Source organism: Etheostoma spectabile, chromosome 10 (genome assembly GCF_008692095.1).
Source record: "Etheostoma spectabile isolate EspeVRDwgs_2016 chromosome 10, UIUC_Espe_1.0, whole genome shotgun sequence".
Lineage (NCBI taxonomy): Eukaryota > Metazoa > Chordata > Actinopteri > Perciformes > Percidae > Etheostoma > Etheostoma spectabile.
Window position 1 is genome coordinate 2,079,572 of NC_045742.1, and position 14,390 is coordinate 2,093,961.

General features: G+C 43.3%; 1 long non-coding RNA gene across 1 annotated transcript in view; it reads right to left on the reverse strand.

Moving 5' to 3' along the window:
• LOC116697200 (uncharacterized) overlaps nt 1-5,090 on the reverse strand; it is an 8,219-nt gene extending 3,129 nt beyond the window's left edge. Inside the window, exons 1-2 of the long non-coding RNA XR_004333963.1 lie at nt 4,954-5,090; nt 3,318-3,323 (exon numbers count right to left, since the gene is read on the reverse strand). This is a non-coding gene — a long non-coding RNA (uncharacterized LOC116697200). The remainder of the gene's footprint in view (nt 1-3,317; nt 3,324-4,953) is intronic.
• Between the last annotated feature and the right edge of the window lie 9,300 nt (nt 5,091-14,390).

A 14,390-nucleotide genomic window follows, 5' to 3' on the forward strand; every position in this document is an offset into this window, starting at 1 on the left:
GGATTTTTGAGGAAAGCCAAAAAGGAGAGAGTTACAGTAGTCAAGGCGGGAGGTGATGAGGCACAGATAGAATGCTGCTTTAAGGAGTCTCCCCCTATAGGAATTCAGATAGAATGCAAGTTTAAAGAGCCCCCCCCACACAACACCCCAACACTGGAGCTCAGATAGAATGCTGCTTTAAGGAGTCTCCCCTACAGGAATTCAGATAGAAGCAGGTTTAAAGAGCCCCCCCACACCACACACACACTGGAGCTCAGATAGAATGCTGCTTTAAGGAGTCTCCCCCTACGGAATTCAGATAGAATGCAGGTTTAAAGAGCCCCCCCCACACCCACACACACCACCACTGGAGCTCAGATAGAATGCTGCTTTAAGGAGTCTCCCCCTATAGGAATTCAGATAGAAGCAAGTTTAAAGAGCCCCCCCCCACACACACACACACACTGGAGCTCAGATAGAATGCTGCTTTAAGGAGTCTCCCCTATAGGAATTCAGATAGAATGCAGTTTAAAGAGCCCCCCCACACACACACACACTGGAGCTCAGATAGAATGCTGCTTTAAGGAGTCTCCCTACAGGAATTAGATAGAATGCAGGTTTAAAGAGCCCCCCCCCAACACACACCCACACACACTGGAGCTCAGATAGAATGCTGCTTTAGGAGTCTCCCCCTATAGGAATTCAGATAGAATGCAAGTTTTAAAGAGCCCCCCCACACACACACACCACTGGAGCTCAGATAGAATGCTGCTTTAAGGAGTCTCCCCCTATAGGAATTCAGATAGAATGCAAGTTTAAAGAGCCCCCCCACACACACACACACTGGAGCTCAGATAGAATGCTGCTTTAAGGAGTCTCCCCCTACAGGAATTAGCATAGAATGCAGGTTTAAAGAGCCCCCCCCCACACACACACACACACACACTGGAGCTCAGATAGAATGCTGCTTTAAGGAGTCTCCCCCTATAGGAATTCAGATAGAATGCAAGTTTAAAGGCCCCCCCCCCCACACCACACACACACTGGAGCTCAGATAGAATGCTGCTTTAAGGAGTCTCCCCCTATAGGAATTCAGATAGAAGCAAGTTTAAAGAGCCCCCCCACACAACACACACACTGGAGCTCAGATAGAATGCTGCTTAAGGAGTCTCCCCCTACAGGAATTCAGATAGAATGCAGGTTTAAAGAGGCCCCCCCCCCCAACACCACCACACACTGGAGCTCAGATTAGATGTGTGCTTAAGGAGTCTCCCCCTACAGGAATTCAGATAGAATGCAGGTTTAAAGAGTGTTTAGTGTCGCTTTAAAGGAATAGTTTGACATGAGAACAACGACGCCACACTCGTATCTGTACGCTCAACATGAAACCACAGACAGCTGACTATTAGCTTAGCACAAAGACTGTCAACATGGGGAAACACCTTCAGCCTGGTTCTGTCCAAAGGTGACAAATCCACCCATAAACACCTCTAAAGTTCTCTAATAAACAGATTGCATATCATTGGTGTAATCCATACACAATCCGTACAATCTTCAGCTAAGCTAAGCTGTCTGTGGCTCTTATTTTATTGAAATTGAGTGACAAGGATCGTATCATCTACCTTTTAAACAGAAAGCAAGCCTGTGCCTGAACATGTATCTGTATTCCTACTATATGCAAACTATATTTCATGTTATGTATGATAAATGCATCAATAAATCATCCGATACTGTTCTCTAAAAGTTCCCACTGACTGCATGATCAGAGCTACCGACTCTGTCCACTGGGTGTCGCACCGGCACACACATTGCTGCAGCCCTTCTCTAAATCATTCAATCATTATTATCATTAATATGTGGCCTGTCTGTCTTTCTCTGAGATGAGAAAACAATGAGCTAAAGCAATACAAGAGGAGTTGCACTGCAACAAATTTGATTTGTGATGTAAAAGTTTTAAAACGTTTTAACTCAAGCCAAAAAAAAGGGTCACATCATGCACATCCTTCTATAAAGCTACAACATTCAGACATACATTTAGTGGGTAATTAGATACAAAACAACACAGAGGGAGCAGACTGCTGAGGCCGACCCTGGTGATTGGAACATAGAAGGCCACTGTATCACTACTTCCAAACAGATGACATCAAGCACATGATCGGCGTCTCCTCCGCATGCACAAAAAGATGTTTGTTTTCAGTCTGCAGAGCGGGGCCATCTTAGAGAACGTCTGTCCTGACGTGCTGTAGCCATGTTGTACGTTTCTGCAGAACAGGTCCCTGCTGAAAACCAGTTTTTTTATACTGAGTCGGACCCGTTTACATTGCCATGTAATGTTACTTTTGACTTTCCTGTATAATAAATATGAATGAATGAAAGATGCTCGCCGTGGTTGTGCACCTCATGGTGGAGCTTCTCGTCCCTGCTGAATTCCTACTCATTTGTTTCTTGAGAGGTTATGGACAACACCCTTGCACTGCAGGAAATCACAAATGTTTTTTTGTCGTGTGTGCTGTTTACTCCTACAGTGATTTGGCCTGAGCATTGATTAGTTTTGGGAAAGGTTAAGAATATAACTTGTTTGCCTCCAGGGGGGGGGAGCATACCCAGCTTTGTAGTGTAATGCTTACCATGTGAGTACAGAAAAAGTTGGTGGAGCTCTCCGGGAGGGCTGCTTTTATTGTAGGCATTCAGCCTTTCTGTCACGATTTTATATCAGGGGTCTTTAACAGTTTTAGGTCAAGGACCCCTAAGGTAAAGGCAGATGGAGCAGGGACATCCTATTACATATTCTATAAAATAGTTGCCTATTAAACTGGGCCTATATGTGTAGGGCAGCCTAAAGCCTTTACATATTCCTTTTAATGGTGCATACAATACTCAGGGGCGTGCATAAGTATGGGCTGTTGTTGCCCGGGCAACAGCCCGTTTGCCCTGATTGGATTGGCTGCCCCTCTGGCTAAAGAGCCTAAACAGACTTTTCTTTTGCTCTTTTTTTTCTTCTATTTTTTTCTGTTGCGGCTGCATTAATACAATAATACATTCATTACGTTAAATCGAATGAAGTTCACGGCATCCTTCAATCCTGCCCTCTGGCCCCCAGTCACGTGACTTTGTTTATATTCTCGCTGCATCCCCTTCTGCTTTCACATGAGTTTTTTAAAGTTATGGATGTTGTGACAAACGCCCGGCGAATGCTACCCCAAAAAAATCCACTTGAGCTTTGAATAAAGCGCAGCTTCAGCCAGTGACGCTTGCATCTCGTCGCGCAGCGTCGCCTCGTATCAAAGGGGCCCTGCCACACGCATCTCATTACTTTGTGGTCATGTCTGAAGTTCTACCATGGACTCTCCAATTTCAAGCCGTTCTACTGTGGTGTATCAAAAGCCTGCAGGAAGGCTCAGCACAAAGCTCAATATGTGCCAGTTCTCATTAATACTTACTTTGTTAGGAGATGATAAATTAATGTCTCAGGTGGTTAATGAAATAAACTTAAGTATATTCTGATGTTAGTTCTGTGTGCCTTCACAACAAAGACGACTGAAGAAGAGAGAGAAAGAGCAGCTGCAACTCTGCAGGCCAGCTGTGAGAGAAGTGGTTGTTAATGTCAAGCAACCATCCCACATTATTCATTTAATGTGAAGTAGTACCCCTGTTTTATTATTATCTTTAACTTGGAGTAGGCTAATAACTCACTCAACAAATATTTCATTAATAAACACGGTAAATTATGTCTGTGCAATGTATAGCAACATAGGTGTATAGTTATATTTTGTAAATCAAAAGTTCCAGTTCACGAGGGATTGAGTAAAATACTTTTTCTAGCTGTAGTCATGTTGTAACTGTTCTACTGTACAGTATATGAACATAAATATTATTTATGGTGCCTGTGATGGCCACAGTCACGGCCACACAACCAGCTTCAGAGCGGTAACCTCATCCACTTGTATTTTTCCTTAGGTTAAGTTTATGTGCTTTTCTTTAAACACCTTACTTATTTGTTGCAAACGTATATTCGGGTTCATTTCACATACATAATACTTTATTTAGTTGGATCATACAGAAGTATAATTCGTAACAATACACTATTAGTTACTTTTGGATGGTCATTCTGTCATAAATTGTTTCTTTTGAGAACCAGTGTTGAGTCCACATGGGGGGATCCAGGAGGTCTGCGGGGGGGGGGGGGGGGGGGGGGGGGGGGGGGTTGGCCTAATTGGACACACCACTGCTTGATTTGGCCGGGGGGGAGCTTTATTCTCTCTGTAGGTATTCCGGGGTTTAGATTCATGTAGAGTCATTTTTCTTGGGTTAAGATAAGTAAAAGTGCCTTTTATTTATATTGTTTTAGGTGGGTTTTGCATTATTTGTGTTTTCTGTAGTTAGCCTGTAGTTATTGTTGGCCTCCCCCTGTGTGTTAAAATTGGGCTGATCAGCCAATATATAAGTCCTTTTTGTTTCTTTGTTAGTAGATCACTTGTATTTTGTTGAGTCTTGTGGTCAGAGCTTTAGTTACTGTCTGTTTATTTTATCTCTTTTATGGGCCCGAAAACCTTCTTTATTTTTTTTATTTTTGGCAAATAAAAGCCCTTATTTTGGAATTCCCCTTGTGACTCCTCTTCCTTAACTGCTGGCTCCCTCGCAGTGCCAAATCATACCATTAGTTATCTCAACCAGAATCATTGAGTGCAGCCACAGTCTAGTTTGCCTTTTTTTTCCAGATTAGAGCAACGGCTCCTCCAAATGTGTGCACATCCCTGACAACGCTAAACTAATAAATGAATAATTGACATTTTTCTTGGTTCTATAGAGAAACCTGCGAGCAAAAAGCAAGAAAAAAGCGAAGAAATGGCCAAAACAGCATAGCGCCCCTTTAAGGTTAAACATGCAGTACATAAGCAACTACAGCAGCAGGACCAGAGAGGCCCTTAACTTGGAACCCAAAAGGGAAAAGAAGACCTAGGATGACGCAGGAACAGCTGGGGAAGGTTTGTGGAGGCAGAACCCAAGGAAACATCATCATCCTGGAAGGAAGCGCAGAAGACCGCCCAACAACAAACCAGCTGGAGAAAGTTCCTGAATGACCTATATGGTCTCAGAACAGTCAGATGGGTTAACTGAACACATGTGGTACAGTGGATCCTCAAGCCTAACCTCACCCCTAGGTCACTAAACCTATCGCCGATGTTGTCTAAATTATATATTTTTTCCCCCAATTCCTTTCCTAATTATATTCTGGACTCGATTTTTGTCATGTAAAAAAAAATCATTCCAAACATTATCAAACAATAATTCGGTTGCACCCCATGCAGTAACTCAGAGTTTAAGATCTCAGTTTTAACTCCAGTATCCTACATTAAGCTGCAAAGACTAATCAAACAGTTGTCAACGGTTATATTATGTACCAATTATTTTTGATAATCGGTTTCAGTCATTTTTCCGAAAGGGACACATTCTTTGATTCCAGCTTCTTACTGAAAATGTGAATGTTTTCTTCACTTGAATGTACAATAATCCAATATTCATTCTTCTTCAGGTCTGTTTGGTCTCCATCAACACCTGACTTGGTGGAAGAATGCAAATAATGTATAGAGTCAAAAATAGCATGGTTGCAGGGGCAGTTTCACATTAGAGAGAGCAAGTATGAACGGAGGGGAGTGTGCATGTGCACAGATACAAATATTAGAATAAATGTACAAATCTCTCAGATGAGGAAGTAATGTGTGTTACACGCTACAAGGATTTAAAAAGAAAAAATTCTAAAAAGTAGGATGACAAATATTAAAGCGAGGCATGAATGGCGTATGTGTATATGAATGGGAATGTATTGTTTTGTTTATTTTTTCCTTCTGCACATACAGTATGAATGTTAATATGAATACAGAAATGATTACATATAAGTATGTATAAGATTATATTACATATAAGATTGATAATATCTTGAGGGACCTCGGGATATTGATAAAATAGAATGTACAAAGGTTAGGTGTAACAAGTAAATGCTTCAAACTACACCTTTTGGATCCGTATTGATTATTAACGAGTTAATATGACAATTGCATGACCCAAGGTGACACTTTGATTTGGGTTGTTTTTTACCATTTTTGTTATGTAAGTGATGTTGTGTATTTATGGGATTGATTGATTGATTGAAATAAACTGAACTAAAAAAGCGTAAATGTCACCAATACTGCGTTTAAAGACACCGATAATGAGAGTGAACCAAAAATATGAATGATCTGGACCATAAAAGCAGAACAAAGGTGCTAAAAAAAGTCAATAGGGCCATTTTATAATAATTTCCTCCCTATGAGTGACCCCATCCTCATTAGTCATCCCTTGTTACTCTAAAAACATTGACCTTCACCTATCACCTTTAAGCATGAATACTATTCAAGTCTCCAGTTATGATCATGATCTTGTATATTTTGGTTGATACTTGCAAATAGACAATCCCCCCCCCCCCCCCCACCCCCCCCACCCCCCCCCAAAAGGAAGCAGCGGGGACGGGGGAAAATGAAGAAAATGACTAATGTCTCATGCTTGTCACAGAACAGGCTGGCCGGCGAGCCAGACTCCAAGTGGGGTCGTGAATCCATGTTGGTATGTGGACCCGGTCCACATCATGCATCCGAACCGTCTGCTCAGCTGCAGAGGAACCAGAATCCTGGACATGTCTGGTCCCTTTAGTGTCCTCCACGTGTAAAGCAGTTAAGGAAGTCAATTAACATAACCCTGCCTCGTGCACGCATCACATGATTCCCACACACCTAACATAGTGCATGCATACTGTGTGTGTGTGTGGTGGTGTGTGTGTGTGTGTGTGTGTGTGTGTGTGTGTGTGTGTGGTGTGGGTGTGGTGGTGGCTAAATGCAGATTGCAATCTTTTTACTTCCAGGGTGCGAGGTTGAAGGTCAAGCTGATGGTGTTTCTTGAGTTCACGTTGGAGAATATTGAGACAGACAAACAGTTCCTCGGAAGGTTTGGAGCAGTTTGGACCCCCAGGAGCCAGCGGAGAAATTTAATTTTCAATTTTTAATCTGTTTATTGATCCCCAATGGGGAAATTACAATTTACACTCTGTGTCCACACTTCATTATTTTTTTTTAATCCTATTTATTTGATTAGGACAATGCACAGTAATGAAAATTTCTGTAAATGTCAATTGGCTATTTTTCAACTGTAGTCCTACCTAGGATGCATGTCTTTTATGGTGGGAAGAAACCGGAGCCCCCGGAGGAAACCCACGCAAACACGGGGAGAACATACAAACTCCACACAGAAAGGCCTGGAACGACCTGGATTCGAACCAAAAACCTTCTTGCTGTGAGGCAGAAGTGCTAACCACTTAGCCCCCGTGCTGCCCTTAGTTGTCACACACAGTCCTCAACTACACAGATGCTCAGGACCTATTCATGCACTAATGGAGAGATGTCAGAGTGGGGGGGCTGCCAGCTGAACCAGCACCCTGAGCGGTTGGGGGGATACGGTGCCTTGCTCAAGAGCACCTGGCAGTGCCCAGGAGGTGAAGTGGCATCTCTCCAGCCACCGATCCACACTCCGTACTTTTTGGTCCATACGGGGACTTGAACCAGGGACCCTCCGGTTCTCCACCCAACTCCCAATGGACTTAGCTACTGCCCCCCCTCTGGTGAAAATGGTATATGACCCTCTTACTCAGACACATGTCAGTCATCTGGTCATTCCTTCAGACCACCCTCTTACACCAAATACAAACAAGCCACTTGATGCCAATCGTACCCTACAGACAAATCCCCCCTGTATTGGGTCAGTGCAACAGTGTTCATAAAAGTCATTGTGTAATCCATGCAAAGTATTTTTACCCATTAGTGTATTTTTGGTCCGCACACAGAAGGAGAAAGGGCCTTTAGTTTGCTTGACTTTTTAAGTGCCAACCCCCCCACCCCCATCACTTCTCCAAATCATAAACCCTGCTGGCTTTTGTTTTGACGAATGTTGATGTTATAAATCCAGACTAGCTGAGATTTCCCCACGATTTATAGATTCACGGTGTGACCGTTGCACTCACCCGCAGATCTGATCCATGTGTCTCGGTCATGCTCTGCCCTATGAAATTATTGGTTTTCAAAACCCTTTCAGATGTCGAAAAAATAAGATAAGAGACTCAACTCTGAAGACTAGATGCTGGATCCTTAATATGATTAATTAATACTAGAAAAGCAAGCATTCTAATGTGACTTTTTAATATTGTCACATGAACATTCGGGAAATGGAGTACCAAATAATGTGTTCCTATAATTAAATACTAAACAAAGTGTTAATGGCGCATCTCCGTTGGTCAGCCTGTAGATCCTCCTTCATCCCCATTAAATTGTGGGTTCTCAAAAGATATAACGTCATATTTCACCTTATAAAAACTTAAAACACACAACATCCAACAAACTATTTTACTCAAAATGAAAACCCTTTGATTCTTATTTTGCAAAGATGTTTTATTACCTTCGGAGTAGAAGTCATGGGGATAACAGATGTCTCCTCATTTTACTACGCTGAAAGAAAGAAAAGCCCATTATTAATCCTCAAAACATATTAAAAGATAAAAAAAGATAATTTATTTACTTTATTTAAGTCAGCTGAACCCTTTCTCCCTTCTCCTGCTGATGTCTTCTCAGCCATTTCTTCATAACTCAATGCTACATTTCTATATTATTAAAGCTGTTACTACACGCTTATTTATTCCCAGCGGGACCGGCCAAAGACTTTTGGGGGCCCTAAGCAGGATTTGGTTTGGGGACCCTCCACATTGTAACGTGTTGCGACTGCACTTGGCACTTAACCAACTTGTGTATTATAAATATTAAACACTCAAGATGTACAAATAGAGTATTGTGAGACCAATCAGCAGCAACAATGTCTTTAAATACATTGGCTCCATTGTGAGACATTTCAAGCGCCCTTGGGGGCCCTCTGGTAGCCACGGGGCCCCCAAAGCAGGCTTTGATTCACAGCAGCCACAGAGTTGTCATTCCTCTTCTCGACCCTCCTGCCAAAAGAGCAACTTACAAATGTTTTTCTTCTGTAAATGCAATGAACAAGACGCCTCCAGAGAGCGGAACAAGCTTTATAATAATTTGCCTATAGATTTAATCTCTAGTCCACAGTATGTCTGTAGCAGCTCTGATACTCTGCTAAGCCGACACCTAGTTCAGTGGATTTGAACACAGCTCGATCAGGAATCTTATTAAAGAATTAAAGACCAAGAGAGTCATTTGCAGATGTCTTATAAAAAAAAAAAGAACGTCAATACCGAATTAATGGTAACCAAAGTAATGTTCGAGTCCACAGCTGTGGTATTTATCTCTCCAGATACCAGATCCGCAGTAGGAGAGGAGTGTAGCGTCAAAACTGCAAATGGATGTTTGGCAAAAAACTTTGTCAGGACAGAAAGCTCTTTGTTCAGGGTCAGGAGAAACATTTGCTTTGCGGCTCTCGGTTTGAGTCTTTCTCTGACAACGGAGGCCGAAAACTCTTTAATAAGTCAACGAGGATTTAGAGGTTTACTGAAGCGTTGAGCACAGTGATTAAAGCAAGGGAAGGGTGGTGATACAGAAATCACCAACACACTGGAACAAGTCCAGTGACGTGCAGTGAAACTGGGTCATCCTGGTAATACCCCGCCTAGACTCCAGGTTTTCTGTCTCTTACTCACATTCTTCAATGGGTTCAGTGACATGTATCGGGCTGTTTCAAGGCTCTTTTTGTCCCATGATGAATCGGTTAGGGGGGTTGTCCACATGCACAGTGCCTGAGCTGGCTGTCGTAGTCTAACCAGGCCCAATAGACCGCTGTAAACAAATATTGGCTCCTGAGGGAGTTAAGCTGAGGTTTTGGCTCTGAGCCTCCAACCACCACATCCCAATAATCCATTCTGTGCTTTTTTCAAGGTTTTCGTCAGACAATTTTTTCAACATTTTTGTCACATTTTCCTTAAGTTTTCGGGCTTTGTCTGCTTTTGACGTGACACGATTTTTATGACTTTTCTCAATATGTACAGACGTGTCCCAGGACTTCCCTAGATAGTTGGAGATCCCAACCCCTCCTATTTTGAACCCGACGTTACACCCTTTCCAACAAGCCATTTATATCAACTATCTGTTGATTCAGCATTGTCCACACAAACCGTGTTCTAAATGTTAGAAAGGCCTTATGGCCATGCTTCTGTTTAACAGGCAACAGTATGTTTTTAGTAGCAGATGGGCGAAGTCCCACCCTATCCAGGGGACCCCATGGGACCTTATTTCATAAAAAACAGTGAACTGGGAGAGACAAATAGTTTTTTGATCCTGTTGAATTGAGCCATGGATTACACACGTGATCTTTGTCAATTCAAAAGATAATTTTGCAGTCAAAGTTGCATGTGTGAGACTGTCACATCTGGGTGCAAAACAAAACAAGATCAGAGCATTTTCACAATTTAATGCAACACAATGCAAAACTATCTTGACAAACATGTGCAATTCATGGCTCCATTCAGACAAGATCAAATGATTATTTGTCTCACTTCATGTCTGTCATTTTATCCTAAATAAGGTCCCATCTTGATCCACAGGAAGAGGCGGGACTTTGCCTCTCTCTCTATAAATTTAATGCACTTGTAACCACACAAGGTTTTGCATTGATGTCAATGGGAAAGCTATAAATTGAAGATGACTATCATCAAAAATACTATCTATGAAGTAACTAATGAATTCAATTTAAATCAGTACATCAACTGTTATATATTAACATTAATACACATTGCATTGCGACTAAACAATTTTAGGATGTTCTAGGAAAAAAATATCCATATACATAAAACATAAAAACAGGAAATTGATGTGAGCCCTAAAACACTACATGTCCGTGTCACTTTTGTGTTTACTGCGGATTTATGGTGTCTGAAACCAAAAGTATTTTCCTTTTGTTTTACATGTGGGGCTTCTAAAGCCCTTTTCCTGAAGTCATCGTGGCAAAATGTGACGGTGCGGTGAACAAAAATGACATTAAAAACAGAATCATCATTCATGTATTCCCACAGCAAAGTAAGCAGAAAAAGAAAGTGAGAAAGACATAAAAGTCAGGGGGAAAAAGAAGGAATACTATATTAGTTGATAAAAAACTGAGAAGGACAGCAGTGCTGCTTAAGTGACAACCACAAAATCACTTTTCATATTATTTTTACAATATTGGTGGAATAAGCAATTTAGTGACAGTTTCTGCGCTTATCCTACAATGAATATCAGATAGGATGATATGATGACGTACTACATTCTGTCAGAAGGATAGCCAATACAAAAACTAGCCTAACTCTAGTTTTGCATTGCCAGACCTTCCTCCACAGCACTGCGGAGGAGGGTCTGGCTTACATTACAGTCCACACAGCATTCTGGGATGGGAGGAAAAATGTTCTCAGGTTTATTGCCATTTATTTAAACCAATCACAAGCGTCTTCAGCGGCACTAAGCGCCGGACAGAGCTACGGTGCCTCTGTAAAAAAGCCTCAGCAAGGAACTTGTTTTGGTGGAACATGTGTACGTGGGGGGGGGAATTAAAATGGCTGCCGAGTGTAGGTTGAGAATTTTACCAAAAAAAAGAGATGATTGTAATTTTATTGTCAGTTCTAGCTCGGAAGATGCTTTTCCAATCGGGTTTAGAACGGAACAAAAGGAGCGGAAGTGAGGACATCCGCCCCAATGTGAGGGAATCCGGCCAAAGTGAGGGACAGCCGGCGAACATGAGGGACATCGGCGAAAATGAGGGAATCCGCCGGACCATGAGGGACATACGGCGAAAATGAGGGAAATCGGCGAACATGAGGGACAATCCGGCCAGCGAAACATGGGGGACATCCGCCGGAACATGAGGGACATCCGTCCAACATGAGGGCCATCCGTCGGACTAGGTCCCACACATGATGGGACATCCGGTCGAACATGAGTGGACATCCGGCCACAAGGACACTCCGGCACAGGGGACATCGGCGCGAACAGAGGGGACATGCCGGACGAAAATGAGGGAACAGCCGGACGAAAGAGGGACATCCGGCCGACGTGAGGGGACCAATCGCCAACACGTGAAGGACTCGGCCAAATCATAGGGACATCCGGCTGGACCGCCGGTGGTTGATGTAGATTAGCCAACTCTAATTCGTGGTGGGAATGCGTTCCGGCGATAATGAGGACATCCGGCCGAACATGAGGGACATCGGCCAAAGAGGGACATCCGCCTAACATGAGGGACCATCCGGCCGAAAATGAGACGTGGGACAATCCGGCAGGAACATGGACACCGCGACGAAAAGGGACATACGCCGAACATGAGGGACATCCGGCCAAACAAGGGACATCCGGCGAAAAGGAACCGGCCGATGAGGACACCGGCGGACGAGGGACATCACCGAAAATGAGGGACACATCCGGCCAAACATGACGGGCATCCGGCAAACATGAGGACATCCGGCCAAACATGAGGGACATCGGCCAACATGAGGGACATCGGACAAACATGGAGGGACATACGGCCGAACATGAGGGACATCGGCCGTAAACATGAGGGACATCCGGCGAAATGAGGGGATCCGACCGACATGAGGGACATAGGCCAAACATGAGGGACATCCGGCCAAACATGGGAATGGCAAATCCTGAGGACACGACGAAATGGAGGGGACATCCGCGCCGGACGTGAGGGACATCCGGCCAAACGTGAGGGACATCAGCAATACTGAGGGACATCCGGCTGGGACCGCACGGTGTTGATGTGATTAGCCAAACTCCTAATTCATTGGTGGGAAGTGCGTACCGGAAGAAATGATGGACATCCGGACGGAAAATGAGGACATCCGGCCCGAAATGATGGACATCCGCCAAACATAGGCACTGCCGTGAGTACATCCGGCCGGAACATGAGGGACCCTCCGGCGAACATGAGGGACATCCGGGATCCGCATGAGGGACATCCGGCCCAAACATGAGGGACATCCGGCCAAACAGAGGGACATCCGGCAGACATGAGGGACATCCGAAAGAGGAATGGCGAACATGGTACGACATGGGACATACGGCCAAACTGAGGGGACATCCGGAACGAACATGAGGGACATCCGGACTGGACCGCCGGTGTTGATGTAGATTAGCAAACTCTAATTCAGTGGTGGGAATGCGTGCTTTTTGCCTTTTGTTTTTTTGGGCCAAGAATTGGTTTATGTAATAGACCTTTTTCACAGCAGGACATGTGACAGGTCAAGCACAGGTGTATTCAAAACCATTAACGATGGCTGCATTCCACTTAGGAGAGGCCTGGTGTTGTACATGCTGACTCACTGAAATAGCTCACTGGGACACTTGATGGAATTGAGCCATTGTTAAGATTATCAATTTCAACTGTGCTTTTCCTACCATAAACAGTCAAAATGTGTGCTGTGAAAAAGGTCCATTGATTGAGTAGTGGTTAGATTCATATAAAATAGGGGTAGGACTAGACAAGCATCTTCATACTCTCTTTTTGGGCAAGAATTTTTAATTTATGTTGTACAAACCGATATTGCCATTTTCTTTTTTTTCTTATTACATATAATGAAAGCTTGGAAAATAGAAAAACTTCTGTTGTTATTGTGCCAGAAGAGACATTTTTCCCCCCCATTCAGATGGTTAAAGATCTTTAAATACCTTAATAGCAGAACAGCTGTCTGTTTTCAGAATATCCCAGCTCTGGAACACCAATGTAAGTAAGAAAATCATGCAATACAGACACATGTTGTTCAAACTCACAGACCTTTATTTCAAATCCTAGAGGAGATCCTAAAATTTCCACAGATACCAAATTTGTCATGCTGATTTTTTTGGGAAATGTGTGTAATATGATGCATATTACATCTTAAATGTTGGCTTTGTATGCTACACTCTGTGTATATATCATAAAGCAGTAATTAAACCTAATGTTCAGGAATTCAAGCAAATGGGGAAAAGCCATGTTTACATACAGGCTGGAGTTAATGGAGTCTTCAAAAGATTAAACTAATAGTTATGTGGGTAATCCTGTTTATTTTTTTAAATTTATTTTTGGAGTAACCTGAAATCCTTGGAATCCTTCATGCTTAGGTGGATGTGAAGGACACGTAAACCCTGCAGGCCTCATGCAGGAGTCATTGGAGAACGCTGAAAAACATCTCAGCTAACGAGTCTGTGTATGAACGGTGTTGACCCCCCCCCCCGAAGGACATCACAGGCCCCCCCCTGGACCCCCTACCGTAACAGGTCAGTGGCTGATGCAGTCAACATGGGACTGCACTACACCCTGCAACACCACAACTCCATAAGGATTCCAGCTCAGCGTTCAACACCATCATCCCAGGAATTTTCTGCCCCAAACTCACCCAGACCACTTTCTCTCCC